The 16274-nt window shown below is 37.8% G+C and overlaps 1 protein-coding gene across 3 annotated transcripts in view; it reads right to left on the bottom strand.

The window, feature by feature from the left end:
- The window catches only part of veph1 (ventricular zone expressed PH domain-containing 1), a 105349-nt gene that overhangs the window by 88156 nt on the left and 919 nt on the right, over positions 1–16274 (bottom strand). The window lies entirely within an intron of this gene.

Below are 16274 nucleotides of genomic sequence, written 5' to 3'. Positions count from 1 at the left end.
TAAATGTAATAATTTATTTCTTTAATAGCAGCGTATCCAAGTATTTGATAAATGAAAGTACAATAAGTATAGGCCCTACAGTAAAGTGTTGGTGTAATGTACACATGAAAATCTATTATTGTAATTGTTAAATATTTATGGCCATTTTTATTACGTTATAATATTTTCGAAAAAAATGGGAAAACTGTCAAATAAATTTGAAAAGTTTACCACCTACCTCAAAATTCACGACTCTATCAGCAACTGGTACAGGTTGTTGGGGTGGATCACGTCTCTTTATTACCGCTTCCGATTGTGATGTCAATAAGGGATGGAGGCCGTAAAGTTTTGGAGTTTTCGTTTGGGCACCGAAACTTCCAGCGATGGAATAATTTGTCGTTCTTGACTGGAGTTCTTTCACGTGTTTTTTGCTCTTTGCGTGACTTTCAAGAGCTTTGAAACCTCTCCCACCATAGTCGATGGTATCATGACACCAAATGCAAAGTGCTTTCCCGGCACGATCGATCTTCCGAATAAAGTCATTGAACAAATTCGTCACAGTCTTCTTTCCAACATTCGTAGATAATTCCTTCTCCAACCAGTCCCATCGAAACTTGTTTTTTACAATCTTATCAATTTCTTTAGCTCGCGGAGCATCTTTGCGTTCGATCACGGACATCTTTCTTTAAACACCCGGCAAAAACGTGTGAGAAATGAACAATGGCACACTCCTATAACAAGCGCGTTTATTGGTCAACACGAGACTTCAACCAATCGCAAGTACGTTTCATTTCAGTTACGGAAACACTCAAATGGCATGCTGTCGAGACGAAATCGTTTTTTTTTACCAATTAAAACACCGGAAATTTTAAAATTTTATTTTTGGAGATAAAAAAAGCGGAATTCCGCGAATTAGCGGAAAAATCACATCCCTGTTTATTGTAGTTGTAAAAATACAGTACACTGGAGTCCAAATGTTAGCAACGCCAGAAAATTGCAACTCAGTTGAGAAATAGAATAGAAAATCTTGAAAAAAAAAAAAGAAAGAAATGCCAAACAAGTGTGCACCCACGTCTAAAAGGTTTTACCCTGGTCCACTTAGTGACATATATTGCATGATTTTGGACCACACAGTGATTCTCTATTACAGGGGTTAGGAACCTATTGCTCGCGAGCCATATATGGCTCTTTTCATCAGAACATTTGGCTCGTACATAAAATGGATCTCGTTTAACAACTTACTTTTTTGTTTCATGCAAAGCCATATTTGACACGTGCAAAGCCAGGACATCACTATGTATTCAATTGGTTCGGTCCAGTGTATATACATAGCCGACAATCTCAACTGCACTATTGAGTCAAGGTGGCACACCAACCGAGCATGTTTTGCCTGAGCATCACTAAATAATCCTTTATATGGACTGTGTTCACTTTTCAGACACTTTGGGATGAAAACCCACATAACAAACTGTAAACACCCCAAAACTACAGCAAGGCACCCAGAACAATTTCTGGTGAACGGTAGGAATGGGTGGAGCTATACAAACAGTGCAGACACTTCTCACCCTCGTCCATCGCCATCTGTATCCTAGTTTGCGGTATTTTGTGAGATTATTACAAAAGAACTTTGCTTATACTTTGTTTGGAAACCATTATGTGGGACAAAAATGCCAGTCAAAATGAGCTTCAACACTCTTAACTGCAAGAGGAAGACACGTTTTAGGTGGTATATTTATATTGATATGGGACACATGATCTGTCATTATTTTAATTAAATATATTTTATCTCATCACAAAACGTCCCACAGTGGGGAAAAATGTGCTGAAGAATTAGCTTTTGCCTGGAGAGTGGGTTTGGCTGTTAATTGAATTTTGTCTTAAAATATATGATGAGCCCCTTCAAAAAAAAAAAAAACAGTAGAAAAATCTAAATATTTTTGCTGTTACGGCATGTTGGGTCAAAAAGGTTCCCGGACCCTGCTCTGATAAAAAAAACTAAATAATGGGTGGGTAACAATACAATACATGTTGCAGTCTTGTAATGTAAAAAATGAATTACTTTCATGCACATATAAACATATTTGAGTCTTAAAAGAAAACACCCAGTGTGTCTGTTGTTTGTGACATGAATTTATTTGCTTCAAACGTAACTCAGCTCTAAGCATATGTATCTGTGTCATAGCAAGCACTTTGTTCCCCCTACAGGCAACCGCTCATACCCTTCACACTGGCGGAAGACCAAACAGGACCAAAGAAAAGCACAAAGAAGAGGTCTTTGGATAGCTTGCTCCTAGAGTTGGCTGTGGACACCCGCCCAAGTTTCCAGGGTAACCACATAAGGAATTCCTCCTAATGTTTGATGCAATTAATTCTGAGAAATAGTAAACGTTATGCAACATAGCCCTTCAAATCGCTTTACCATTTTAAAGTGATAAATGTTTTATATTTTAAACCATTCCCAATTAAAGTACTTTGTACGAAGACATAATTTAGGAATTACAATTTCATTTAGTAATGATTTGTATGTAGTTCTTTTTTCTTGCATACACTACAGTTCAAAGGTTTGGGGTCAACCAGATATTTTTATGTTTTCAATGAAAGTCTAACACTTTTATTCATCAAATGAGCTCTCCATTGTATGTGTTATTTTGCTCATAACAATACCTTTCTTATGCCACTGCTTTAAAGGCCAACATCATGGAGTCACCTCTTTAGTGGAAATGTTGACATTCAGATTTTAGGGGGACTACTATTCAACCAGGCTGCTAGTTGAGACCTGCAAGGTATCTATTTCTCAAACTACAGACTCTAATGTGATTGTCATCTTGCCACTTGTGTTTCTGGTTAGAGCCAGTTTATGCTGTTCCCCGAAGGGAGTAGTACACACTGTTGTTGGAGATCTTTAGTTTCTTGGCAATTTTATTTCTTAGAACAAGAATAGACTTACAAGTTCCACACAAGTTTTTTTTTTTTGGCCTTTCTGAAAGTTGGACCATACTTTTACAGTGAATAAATTACAATTTTAATACAACAAACATGAATAATCTTTCACTTAAATGAAAAACTATAAGTGCAAGAAATACAATTAGGCTTAGCAGCAACTTGTATAAATGTACATGAAAACTTAAATAGCTCCCCATTTTTTTTTACAATAAATAAATAAAAATGACAATAACAACCGTGACTTAAATTACCTTAAAACAAAACGTGCTTTAAAATGTCAACAGGGCTGGCGAATTAAAAAGTGTGGGCAATCCTGTTTTAGACCCAGATCGACGAACTAATAAGAGCTAATATATCAGTCGTCACCTGAACGTACCTCCTCTCTAAAACCAGTTTGCTACCATATTTACGCTATCTTTTTACACAGGCACATCGGGACAAGTTATCTGAGCTTTTGCTTTTGCTCTTATGTTCCTGTTTAGTGGCCCCGCCCCATGTTTCTTATCCAATCAGAAGGCGCAATGTGTGTAGCGAGGAGAAGCAAGGAGTAAAGGGGAGAAGTAGAATCAAGGGAGAGTCTCAGGAGCAAAGAATAGTCCCAGCTGTATCTGAGACTTAATAATCAGCCTATTTGATAAATAAAATGCAGGCAGAAGTTATGCAAGAACTCTGGCGAATGCTCTGTATCAAAACGCAACTTCACATGAGCCACCACCCTCAATCATCAGCACAGATGGAGCGGACTAAACGCACTGTAGTCAGAAAGCCTAATATGATAAAAAAAAACTTCACAGTCTTAGTTTCAAATAGGTGACAAGGTGTGGTACTACCTGTTCGAGCAACCAAACAGCAGCACCCCTCGAACCCACTGGGACATTAAAATTTTTACCTCGATGGGCTGGCTCCTATAAAATTGTAGGTATACCAAAAAAAGGTTAAAAAGGGACACCAAGACTAAAGGACATGAGAACCAAGTCAGCCCTGTGTTGTCCAATAGTATAGGAGGAAAAGAGAGAGATCAATCAGGGATTGTATCTTCCCCGACTCCACCTTCTCAACTAGGGTAGCCAGGTGGGACGATGCATCAGCAACAGTCTGTGATTAAGATGCCAGTTTAGTAGCTAGCCTGATTTTAGAGTCAGGGTAAGAGCTGTGTAATAATCTAGCATGGCTAATTTATGGGTCATGTTTCCCTCTTGTCTTTCTGGAAAAGATGCTGGTGGCAATCTTGGTCCTGTGCCTGACGGTGGACGTGGAACAGGCGAAAGTAGTTGAACCCAGCTCCGCCACCAGGATTGTCCTAAAAGATCAACAGGGACTCTTGATGACCAAGTGGTGAACCCACACTGTTAGAGTTTTTCTTAGCCTAGACCCCCAAATAGTCTACCGTCGGCAGGCACACCCAAGCTATGTCAGCATAAAAAAACAGCGCACATAAAGTCGTAGAACATGCAGCCCGCAACGTCGTTCACATGCTCCACAAACTAAACAAAGTTGTCGTCACTCAATCCAATTTAAGCGGGACCCCCCGGCACAACAAACGTTTTATTGGGGGGGTTTATTCAGCCGCCGCCTTATATGGTAATCTACTTAGTCTATGCACTGTTCACCCTGTGAGCCTAAACACCGTCCGACAACAAATTGGGGAGCTCCAAAAAGAATTGTGTAAACTCTGCTCAGCAATGCAGTTCCAAACGGGCAATTTACAAGCACTTGGGGAAACCATGAAAGGCACACTCCTAGTCGTTAATCTGCACAATGGCGCATTACACCAAACTAAATTGGCCTTGAAAGAACTTAACTCCATTATCAAAAATGACATTATGTATACCTGAAATGTACTTATGATAATGAACGATGTTCTGCTTGAAGTTGGTACCTCACTAGATTACTTAGCAACAGGGAAACTTCCTCCTTATCTGGTGTCACTCTAATTGATATGGGATTCCTATGCAAAAGCAGGCTTGAAGACCACCAATCCTGTCCAAACGGACCCAGAATTTGTGCTGGGAAGTGCCACGGTACTGCATGTCAATCCTCAAATGTGAGAAGTAGCTTTCTTGATTACTATACCATTGGTGAATGACCGCAACATTTGTTGCCTGAAAGAAGTTATAAATGTGGGCACATGGAAAGGGGAAACCTATTTAAAAATTAAGACCCCTGAAATCATCGCATACCATGATTGTAATCCAGAGCTGTATTCAATTCCAGATTTACAAATATGCACATTAACCAAATACATGCATTGTATGCATTCGAGCATTTAAATGAACTTTTAAACATATTTTTAAAAATTAATATTTTTCGAGCATGTTAAAGACCTATGGAATGGCCTCTACAGCCTCAAAACCAATAATTAAGGACAGGTCGATGGGCCAAGCTGAAGCTACACCTCGATCTGGACCAACAATCCCCAAGGTATCATCACAAACATCAGATTAAACCACAGAGACTACAACCTGCCACCAAATTTAAATATCTTAGAGCTGTCATATCAGAACAGTGTTCTGAACCAGAAATGATGGCCAGGATAGCTCAAACCACAGCAAGTACCAGACTTAAACCATCTGGATGGACAAGATAATATAATATAATACAATATAACATAATATTATATATATATATATATATATATATATATATATATATATATATATATATATATATATATATATATATATATATATATATATATATATATATATATATAATACGCAGAAGATCTAAAATAAAACAATCAAAAATTTATATCAAAATCAATCAATAAGTACTGTAATCATTTATCATTCAATGGGCTGCTTAATGTAATTAAAGGGACAATGTGTTTTATTTAACCACTAAATGTTGTTGTATTGTGTAGTGCAACCAAAAAATTGTGCTAAGAAGCAAAATGAAAAATAAAAACTACAGAGACTCAAAGTGACCATAAGGCAGCATTTTTCTTCTCAATTTTTTTGCCTAGCCTTTTACAAAGAAAGAAAAAAGAAAGGAAAAAAAAACAATGTAAACAACAGAAAAGCAAGGAAAAAAAGAAGAAAAGGTGAAAAAAATGAAAACGGAAGAACAAAAATTAAAAAAGGGAAGAAAAAGAAAAAAAAAGGTTTTCAGGTACCCTTGCCAGCACAATGTTGGACCATAAGCTCATGTTATGTCAAATAAATGTGAAATCCTTCGCCAACAAGTATTCTAAAGCATGCATGTTCATATCATAGTTAATGTATTTGTGCTTACCTTTAAATCAATATTTTTTTTTAAATGAAAGACATTTTACCACCAGGAGGCTCTTAATAATACACATTGTCCCTTTAAACTTGCATATCAAAGTGGGGGCTTCAAACTGTCCTTCCGTGGGCCGCAATTGGCTCCTGGGACGCCAGTTGGAGACTCCTGATTTAAACTCTCTGATGGTATTACTAATCACCCGGCTCCAGCTGAGTGAGCACAGGAATGCAACCTTTAAACGAGAACAAATTCCACTCGGACACTCACTATTTGATGCCCTAGGAATTCACAACTAAGTTGATTATTTGTTAGTTTTAGGATTTCAGTGAATCTGTGTGACGTTAGAATAAGTGATGCTTAAACTTTGCACTCAATAATAATAATACCAAATAGACAATCATGAAATGGAAATAAGGTCAAACTAAGGAGCAATTGTTTTAGCACTAGGTGAAGGGTTAATGTAACGGTTGGTGCTTGCTAGGGGCCCCTGAGAGAGTGAGGGAATGTGTGAGCACCGTTCGTCTTGAGGGTTTCCACACTCTTCCCGTTCATGTGGTCCACTGGCTTTCCTACTGTCTTCACTCAGCACACTGAGGGAGAACACTGGCTCTTTTGTACCAACTATAAGACAGACCCCTCCCTCGGTCAACACCCACCCCCCATGTCTGCACATCTCCCTCTTCGTTCAGCCTTGTTCAACTGTGTAAAGTGCACCTGCTTTGCCTGTGAGACAGCTCTCACACATACAAAATACGTAAAGAATAATGTTGGGTTTGTAATTACGTTACGCAGCCAATTACACAGTGTCTGAAATAACGTCTGCCCGTGCATCTTTTATGTCGGGCATACAACTTACAAAACGTCTCCGCCCGGGTGGTCGACAACTTTTTCCCCCCAAAAAAATATTATTATTATTATTATTTTTTAAGACGGTTGGAATGGTAGCTTGTTACAAACGTTTGCTTTATTTCGATTTTGAAATCTTCGTCCGGTTTGGAAATTTTGGTTCGTTGGGCAATTTGCATACTTTGCAGCCAATGAGATGCCTGCATCGATTAACTTCGTGCTTTCGGACTTTCCCGAGCCTTATAAGGTCGTGCATTTGCACATCATTTTCCAAAGTAGACGCACAGAAAACACAAGAAAAATGGTAAAGTGGTTAGGAATCAAGCAAAAACCTCAGCCCTAGAAGAAAGATTCAAAAGAAGCTAGCAAAATTTATGACGCTTCAAAATGTAAACGTACATTAAAGGCATCGCAAACAGAGGAGTTCACGTGGCTTATAGCAGACGACGCAACGCAAACATTGCATGAATGAAGATGAGTAAATACAGGTACATACTGATGGCAGATTGAAAATAGTGATGTCATATACATGCAATAAATGTTCTAAGTAGATTTATAAAAAACTTAATTTTAAAGTGTTGTTTTGTTATATATTCTGATTATCAATCCCTAATAATTTGCAACAATGTTTTTTGGTAATTAGTCATCTTATTTGTTGTGAAAAATGGGGCATGCATCTTTATGGCTGGGCAGGCAACATTTCAGAGTTGTCTGCCCTGGTGTCCGGTAACTTTTTGTCATGAGTTTCAGACACTGACATAACCTCTTACAAAGTTAGAAATGATTAAAAATGGAAAGTTTACCATTCAAACAAAAATGGATTGAAAAGACATTTTAGTAAATATTTGATCGTATAACTAAATTATCGGATGAAATAAATTATTTTACATAGTGAACAACTTTCTTAATAAAAAATTAAAAAAATAAAAATAAATAAAATAAATAAAAAAAAACAGAAAGGCAACATAGACATCATATTGAGTGGTGTTAGCACTTTTTAATCATTGCTTACTGCGGGCAATACATGTATGCCAGCGTAGATGACAGATATGACCTGTGATTATCAATAGAAATCGAGCGGTTGTCTTGAGACCAAGAGGTCACAGGTTTGATTTCCGGCTCCTCCGAGTTAATAGTGGAAGTCTCTTTAGGCAAGACACTGAAACCCTATGCCCACAAGAGGCAGGTAGGCGCCTTGCATGGCTGCCCTTGGCTATCGGTGTATGAGTGTGTGTGTGTGTGTGTGAATGGGTCATGTGTGAGGTACATTGAGAAATGCTTTGGAGGTCTTCAGTGCCTGATTAAAAGCGCTATGCAAATGCAGTCTATATACCATTTGTTGATTTTGTGGGCTACCTCTGAAATAGTACTACCTAGAAAGGTAAAGATAAGGATGGAAGGATGAAAATCTCCCATTTATGTAAAGACTAAAGCACGGTAAAATATAAATGCTGCAGAATGATCCCCTGAAGTCAAACATTATAGCACTTGTTGCTGATTGAACTTGAAGGGGGAACTATTAAAAGAGCAACTTCCTTTCTTGCTTATGCAATCAAATCAACCAAAAGAATGTATCTGTAATAAGATTCTAAAAAAAGCCTTTAGGTACAGCATAATTGTGAAATAATGCAAGTCAGCCTGCCACACCATTTTTGCATATTCATTTTAAGGAAATAATATGAGGTTCATTAAAATTTTAAAATATGTTTAAAAGTTCATTCAAATGCCAGATTCTAGTAATAGACTAGGGTTCAGTACTTGGCCCCCTTCTTTTCAGCATTTACATGCTTCCATTAGGTGATATTATTCGCAAGTTTAATATCAGTTTCCATTGTTACGCAGATGACACTCAACTATATCTTCCGATGGAGGAATCTGCCACACTAAACTGTGGAAATTTGGAGGCCTGCCTCACTGAGATAAAAGAATGGATGTCACTCAACTTCTTGCGCCTTAACTCTGAAAAGATCGAAATATTAGTTATTGGTACATCTAAATGCCGTGACTTATTCTCAAAAACTGCTCTGAACATATACAAATGTAATATCACCCAGAGTGACCTAGTCAAAAATTTAGGTGTCATATTTGACCCCAGTCTGTCCTTTCAAACACACGTTAAGAATATTACTAGAACAGCTTTTTTCCATCTTCACAACATTGCTAAAATTCGCCCTATGCTGTCTCAGTCGGATGCGGAGATTAAAATTCACGCGTTTGTTACCTCCCGTCTCAATTACTGTAATGCACTACTCTCCGGTCCCGCGCAGTCCAAAATCAAGAGCCTTCAGCTGGTACAAAATGCTGCAGAGAGGCTTTTAACTAGGACAAGAAAGTCTGATCACATTACCCCGATTTTAGCTAACCTGCATTTGCTCCCTGTTAGCTTAAGATGTGATTTCAAGGTTCTGTTTTTAGTACACAAAATTATGCAAGGACTTGTCCCCTCATATTTTTCAGATTTAATTTCCGCCTATGTTCCGGTCCGGAGCCTTCGCTCTGAAAACGCTGGTCTACTAGTGATCCCAAGAGCCAAGAAGAGATCTGCGGGTTTCGAGAGCCTCTCCATTCGGGCCCCCGGGCTTTGGAATGCTCTACCCTCCTGAGATTCGATCTGTAACCACAGTGGAAATGTTTAAATCTAAGCTTAAAACACACTTCTATTCTATAGCATATGAATAACCTATATTTTAGGTTGACAATATCTGTGTATTATTTACCCTCATGTAGGTTTTAGATCAGGGGATGGTGTCATAATAGTCTGTAGTTTGCAATAGTCTTTGAACTGTGCAGCCCTTTGAGACTCTTTGTGATTAAGGGCTATACAAATAAACATGACTTGACTTGACTTAAATTTCAACATATTTTATGTACAGAATCACATAGGTATCTGAGCCAAACTGTAGTAGGATTCTGGAGCAATACTACACTCCAAAAAGATCATTTCTATTTCCACTTTATTGTGTCAACTTCCTGTTGACATTCTCTGATGACACTGACAACCATTGACAAAGGAACATCCGTGTATACATGGTGTTTTCAAGTATTCCAAACACAAGGGCAAGCACAACGTCATTACGCAAATTCACGCAGTTTAAGTTTTGACTTTAAATAAAGAATGATTTCATTCAGGTCACTCACCAAATTGACAAAATACCGTGCCTATTTACCCTTGCTCTGGTGTTTGCATCCTGCATTGTTTCTATTATGTGGCTTGACAGGAGCATGGACTTACACTATTAATGGACGGATACAATAGTCAGATTTTCGTCGTAAGGGCAGAAAATAAAATGGGAATGTTTTAGAGAAAACAAGCAATACACTGGCTTATTTATTGAGTCAGCTGGAGTTTGGGTGTTTCATTTGTCTCTATAATACAAGTCCATGGTTCTTTGCAGCTATGAAAATATCCCCTATGAGGGAAACTGTGCAGTAATGTGCAGAAGCATTCAGACTAATCAGATTCGTAAACATGCACAAGAAATTGGAAAGGAAAGGACTAACCCTACCATTTAAATCGGAATATAGACAGTATTCACACTAAGACCATAATTGGATTTCGTGCACTTGGGTTTACATAATGGGAATCCTGTCAAATGTCCGATTAAAAAACAATAAAGATCCATTGGTGTAAAAAACAAACAGGCATAGAAAGAACACACACACACCAACAAAATATTCTTCCACAAATTCTGTATTCTACTCAAACCACCTTAATTGTATACTACTAATTTTTTATCACAAAATCAAAATGTACAATGTTCTTTGGCCTATACACAATTTTCATATCATTTACTGCGAATAATACATGCGGGGGCTGGTGCTAAAGTTTCCCAAATTGGGCCGTGACTGATGCAATGGATTACAATAATAGACACATAGAAAAAGTTACAAAACGCCTGCTTAAAAGACTCCTCGCAGCAGTGTGCCCATATGAGATTTGGGACAAAAGAGAAAGTTCTCAATTATTTATGCTCTCAGTTTGCTACTGTGAACAATTGTGACTTTTACGCCATCAAAGCCTGCACGAAATTGCTCGCTCCAACAGAGCAAGAATTCGCATAAGAAAAATAATGTGTCAAATTGTTGGTTAATTCGCTACCCAAGTCAAGTTAAAGATATCGTCTAATGATCTCACAATTAGTAGCCTAAGGAATTATCTATCCATGAGTTGTCCGGACCTGTTATATTGTAACTTCTAAATGCTCATGATTTTCTTTTAAATAAGCGCTTTGGGAAGTCATTGACTTGAAAAGCGCTATAGAAATGCAGATCATTTCATCAAAATCCAGCAAGGTCTATAATGTAACTACACAAAATCATTTGATTCCAAGTTTCTAGCGGGATAAATACATTAATTTAACAAAAAAATACCATTACCGATTACAAGACTGTGTTCCAAATTGTTACTTCAGACATTTGTCATTTTTGTTTTGCAATTGTATTTAAAACAATGGTCAAAATGTTATACACCTTTAATCAGATGTTTATGAATACTCAAGTTAGTGATACCAATACAGAGAAAACAAAAAGAATGCCAATTGTAAGTACCCATATTACCATTATTATTAAAACTTATTACCATTAGATTAATTTCCGATCCAATTTCCTATGTTCCTAATTTCTAGGTTCTGGTCTGAAAACAGACATAAAAGGACGGAAAATACAGAAGTTTTTACACATTTCGGTACACTTAAATAATGCTTGTACCAAAAACACTATGTATTTTAGATAAAACTGTTTATTTGCCAGTAGATTTACTGACCCTGATTTCCTGAAGCCTAGAGGATCCATCATTGGCTGATCCTTCTAAAATTAACCTTTAACTCCTTATATTTTTGGAGGAGGTCAGCTTCTATTTTCTGGTGTTGAAATAATTTCTTCACAGATATGTTCAATGTTTAATAAAACGATACTGAACATGTGAAAGTTTTGGATGTGTGTTGATTAAAGAAAAAAATCAGGATTGGCTAGAATCAAAATCGACACTTCTGAGAGATTCAGTATCTGTGAACGTCAGTAGAATGGTGCACCCTTAATACTTGGCTTGTATTAGAACTTACTGGTCCTTACAACATGAACCGTTCCTAAATAATACGCACCACACTTTTGAAAACCCCAAAGGTTGTAAAAAAAACAAACGCGATCTAAATTTTAACAGTTCTTACTGTTGGGATTTGCAATGCCTGGACAGTTTTAACCATTTTGGGCAAAGATCTATTGACATTTTCAACAATCTAATAAAGCTCTTCATCCAACATGCCATTACTCCTAGCCATCTTTGCTGATGTCACTCTTTGTACATGGAAGCCACTTACAGCCAATTACTGAGAACTCTATCCATTTGGGCCCTCCAATACAATCCATCTTTGACACTCTTAAACCATTTTATGCATGACAGTAAAAGCATTCATCATGAGGTTTCAGGCTTACAAGAGACAGAAGCAGTTTCTTAGACAGTAACTGCTTCATTCCGTTGGTGACTATGTAACAGGATGTTTATTGCACTGTAGTACAAAAGGAGAATCTTTTGGGACGCAGCAGTGAAGATGAGGCTGTAATAAACAAGTTTATGTTGTTTTATTAATTGCTTTACATCTATTAACACGATTAAACAAAACTAGTTGCATACCTTCTACAACAGAGAGCCTAATCATGTCTAATGGATATAAGACACCTGACTTGCTCTGCACACAATATAAAGTATATGGCACGCGACTCCATTGTCCTCACATTCAATTTGATATCTCGCCGTTAAATTCAATTACCCAAATTAATATCAAATGTGGTTGTATAATAATGTAAACGAGAGCGAGAGGTGTTTCTCTCCACACTCTTTACGCTGAGAGTATGTCCACAGTGGAAAGTGAAAACTCGATTGGGAGAGGGTCTCACATTCGCAGCGTATTCTAAAGGATTCATTATTCATGAATTCCCTGCTTACTTTCGCAGGCAAAACTCAGTCTCGCACTGTGGAGCGCAACATAAGCATGCTCGCTTTTCATCACTGTGAAATGAAATCACTTTTCAAGTACTCGCGATATACTGTATGCTTAAGTGTTTCTTGGATGAGCATATTTTAACACTACATGCACAGGCTGTTTCTCCTAAAAAACGTTTTTTTGTGATGCTTTACACCTCACATTGATATGATGATTATTGTGTATACTCGTGGTCCAAAGGATGTATGACATCGAAATAACTGTAGGCAGTCCGGAACGCTTGCCCATGTTTACATGCTGACTAGAAGGTAACGAGCCAAAAATAGCATTTCCTGTAATAATATGCAAAATGAAAGTATAGTCAGTTGATTTTTGTTTTAGAAAGGTTGTTTGCGCAACGACATTAGCCTTGCTGAGTAGTTTTAATTAAATTAAAAAGAATTTTCAGCACTTTTTTTTCTGCCCAAAATCAACAAAAGTGCGTTTTGGGTTTCATATGAAGAAAAAAAATTAAAACCAAAATGAATCTACCAAAAGAACAAGGTTGTAATGACATCACGTCTAAGGTGAGGCGATCCATGCGAAGCTTGCATTTACTCGAGGGCGTAACTCATCACAATACAGCTGCTTATTCCAAATTTTGCACACAAATGGAAGAAAAAGGATGCTGTCAAAAAAGGAGCCCTGCCAAGTTTTTAACTCAAGGCCTTTTTGCAAAACTTAGTTCGTCCCTCTGCTTCAAAGTTATTTTTAGCTGCTAGCCAGACTTCAGCTAATGTTTGTTTACATGCTAACACTACAGACTTAACTTACCAAATTTTAGCAGCTTTAATCTAAACACATATTTTACAAATATGCAAATGTGACTTGTTTGTTGCATGAGACTGCCGAGTAACACACTACCATCATATCATCGATTCCCTCCCTCGTTTCTCCTGTCCATTAAAAACTAAATTGAACTTAAAACTCTAAAAAACAAAAGAGTGAGATTTTTTCTTTTCTTTTCTATTTATTTTCAATATAACCAGCCACTCTATTCAAACTACGAGAGGAGTGTACCCATAATGATATTGAATGAATATATTATAATAGTAATATTTATGCCTCATTGTTTAAATCAGTAACCTCACTGCCCATTTTAGTTACTTAAAGGTGGGGTACATCCTTGAAAAGTTAAAAAATATTTTCTCTATGAAGTATGTGTTAACAATGCTAAACTGAGTTCAAAGAGCCTTTATATATTTTTTTACCGCGCTTATTTGCTTCTATCATACTTTTATGGCTACAGAGCGCATTTTTCTGGAGGAAAGGAAGCAGGGGGATAGAGGGGGGAGTGATTTTACGCGCATGCCAGCAATTTCCTTTTATTCTACAATGAAAATGGTGAAAGTAAGAAAAGAAAGGATTTAAACAGTTCAAATGCTAACACAAAGCCCAAAAACAATGAAAAATGAAGAGTTTGATTGGCCGCGTCTAAGAATTTCTGTCTCTGTGTGCCCTGTGATCAGCTGGCAACCAGTTCAGGGTGGGCTCCAGCACCCCCGCGACCCTACTGAGGATAAGCGGTGCAGATAATGGATGGGCAATCAATGGAATTTTTTGTTTGTATAAAAAAAAACCTATCAATTGTATAATTCAAGGCATTAAATAAGAAATGAGCGAATATTTTTTAAAATACAAAACTAGAACTGCTATTAGTTTATCTGGACAGCTTTTGCATTTCCTCTTATTTGATTTTGCTGGTGTCTCAAAAAAAGTTTTCATGTGAACAAGTGAATGAAGGAATTTGCTCCAAGCTGTGTGCTGAGGATCAAGAGAGATTTACAGTACAGGCATGGCACCGGAGTGGTCATTCACTAGACTGACAGATCACAAAAAAGGAAAGTTCAAAAGTCAGCGAACCTTGTACACTATCAGTTGCACTGGTGATTCTAAAATGGGGTACATGAACAATTATGACAAAATTAAATATTAATACATATTTCAGATAGTGTATGCAGAGAGTTATGAAATGAAATGATCTGCATTTATATAGCGCTTTTCAAGTCAAGACTTCCCAAAGCGCTTTACAGTGTTCTTCATATTTCCCAATAGCGGCCGTGCAGCCATGTAAGGCACTAAACTGCTTATTGGGGGCATTAGGGGTTCAGTGTCTTACCCAAGGACACTTCGACATGTAACACGGAGGAGCCGGGATTCGAACTGAGATCTCTTGATCCCAAGACGAGCGCTCTACCTCCTGAACCACTGCCGCCCCAAGTTACTCTCATATATATAAAAGGCTTCAAGATAAAAAAGTTTGAATAGACAAAATATAATCAAATTTGCATCAGCCTTGGACACGTGCATGGTTATATTTGTTTCAAAGAACCCCCAATAACTGGACACATTTGTTTGAAACTATGCCAAATTGTCTTTTAATAAGAACCTGCCTTTGGTCATTTCTTACAAAACAACCAAACGTTAATTTAAACTGGCCCAAGCAGTGGAAATACCCGTCAACCATGAGTAACCATAAGTCATACAGGTCAAATTACAAATAATATTTTTTTTTCCCCGCAAAATTGTTTTATTTCTTCTTTGAGGATTTTATTTCAAATAGTTAAAACACTGTAGAACAGCACCGAAGGTGTTCTTTCACCTCATTGCACTTGGACATAAGTGAGGTTCTTTGTTTTGATTTAATTACTTATTGTCATTATACCTGATGTGACTCAGCTGTGCCTGATTGGCTCCCTATCCCTACTTGAACCCATCCCTGTCAGTCCCCTGTTGTCAGTCCGTCTGCGAACCTCAGTGTATACTAGGCAAGCCTTTCTCCACCCTGACTCCCACCTGTCCCGTTTTTTCTCCCGTCCTGACTTACGACCCGGTTTTTTATCCCGACCACGCCTGCTCTTCCGTCCCAGCTTACGACCCATTTCTGTCCCCGACCAAGTTTTTCCTCTCCTGTCCCAGCTATCGACCTGTTTTTCCGTCCTTGACACCGCCATCGCTCGCTACGGAAGATCCACCTCCGTGTTCGAGAGCGACTTGCTTCCCGCGCCTAGCGAACACCGGATCGTGGGCGCAGCCCTTCCTCTTTCCTTTAATAAAACTTTTGAGCAACGTAACGCATATTTTATCAAGGCTTTCCTGTGGCGCCACTCTCTGTCAGTGTTTCTTTTGGATCGATAATGAATTAAAATTGAACGTCTCAGCCGCATCTCGACCTCTGTGATGGGTCCTTCCACACCAACATCAACAATCGGAACAGCGAACAAGCGTTACATATTTGTATTTGTATTTATTTATTCAGCAAGTGTAGACCATAAACATGATATATACCAGAAATCATTTGAC

The sequence above is a fragment of the Urocampus carinirostris genome, chromosome 10 (assembly GCF_059441175.1).
Source record: "Urocampus carinirostris isolate Australia breed hairy pipefish chromosome 10, RoL_Ucar_1.0, whole genome shotgun sequence".
In the NCBI taxonomy this organism is placed as follows: Eukaryota; Metazoa; Chordata; class Actinopteri; order Syngnathiformes; family Syngnathidae; genus Urocampus; species Urocampus carinirostris.
This window is presented reverse-complemented; position numbering and strand designations above follow the sequence as displayed.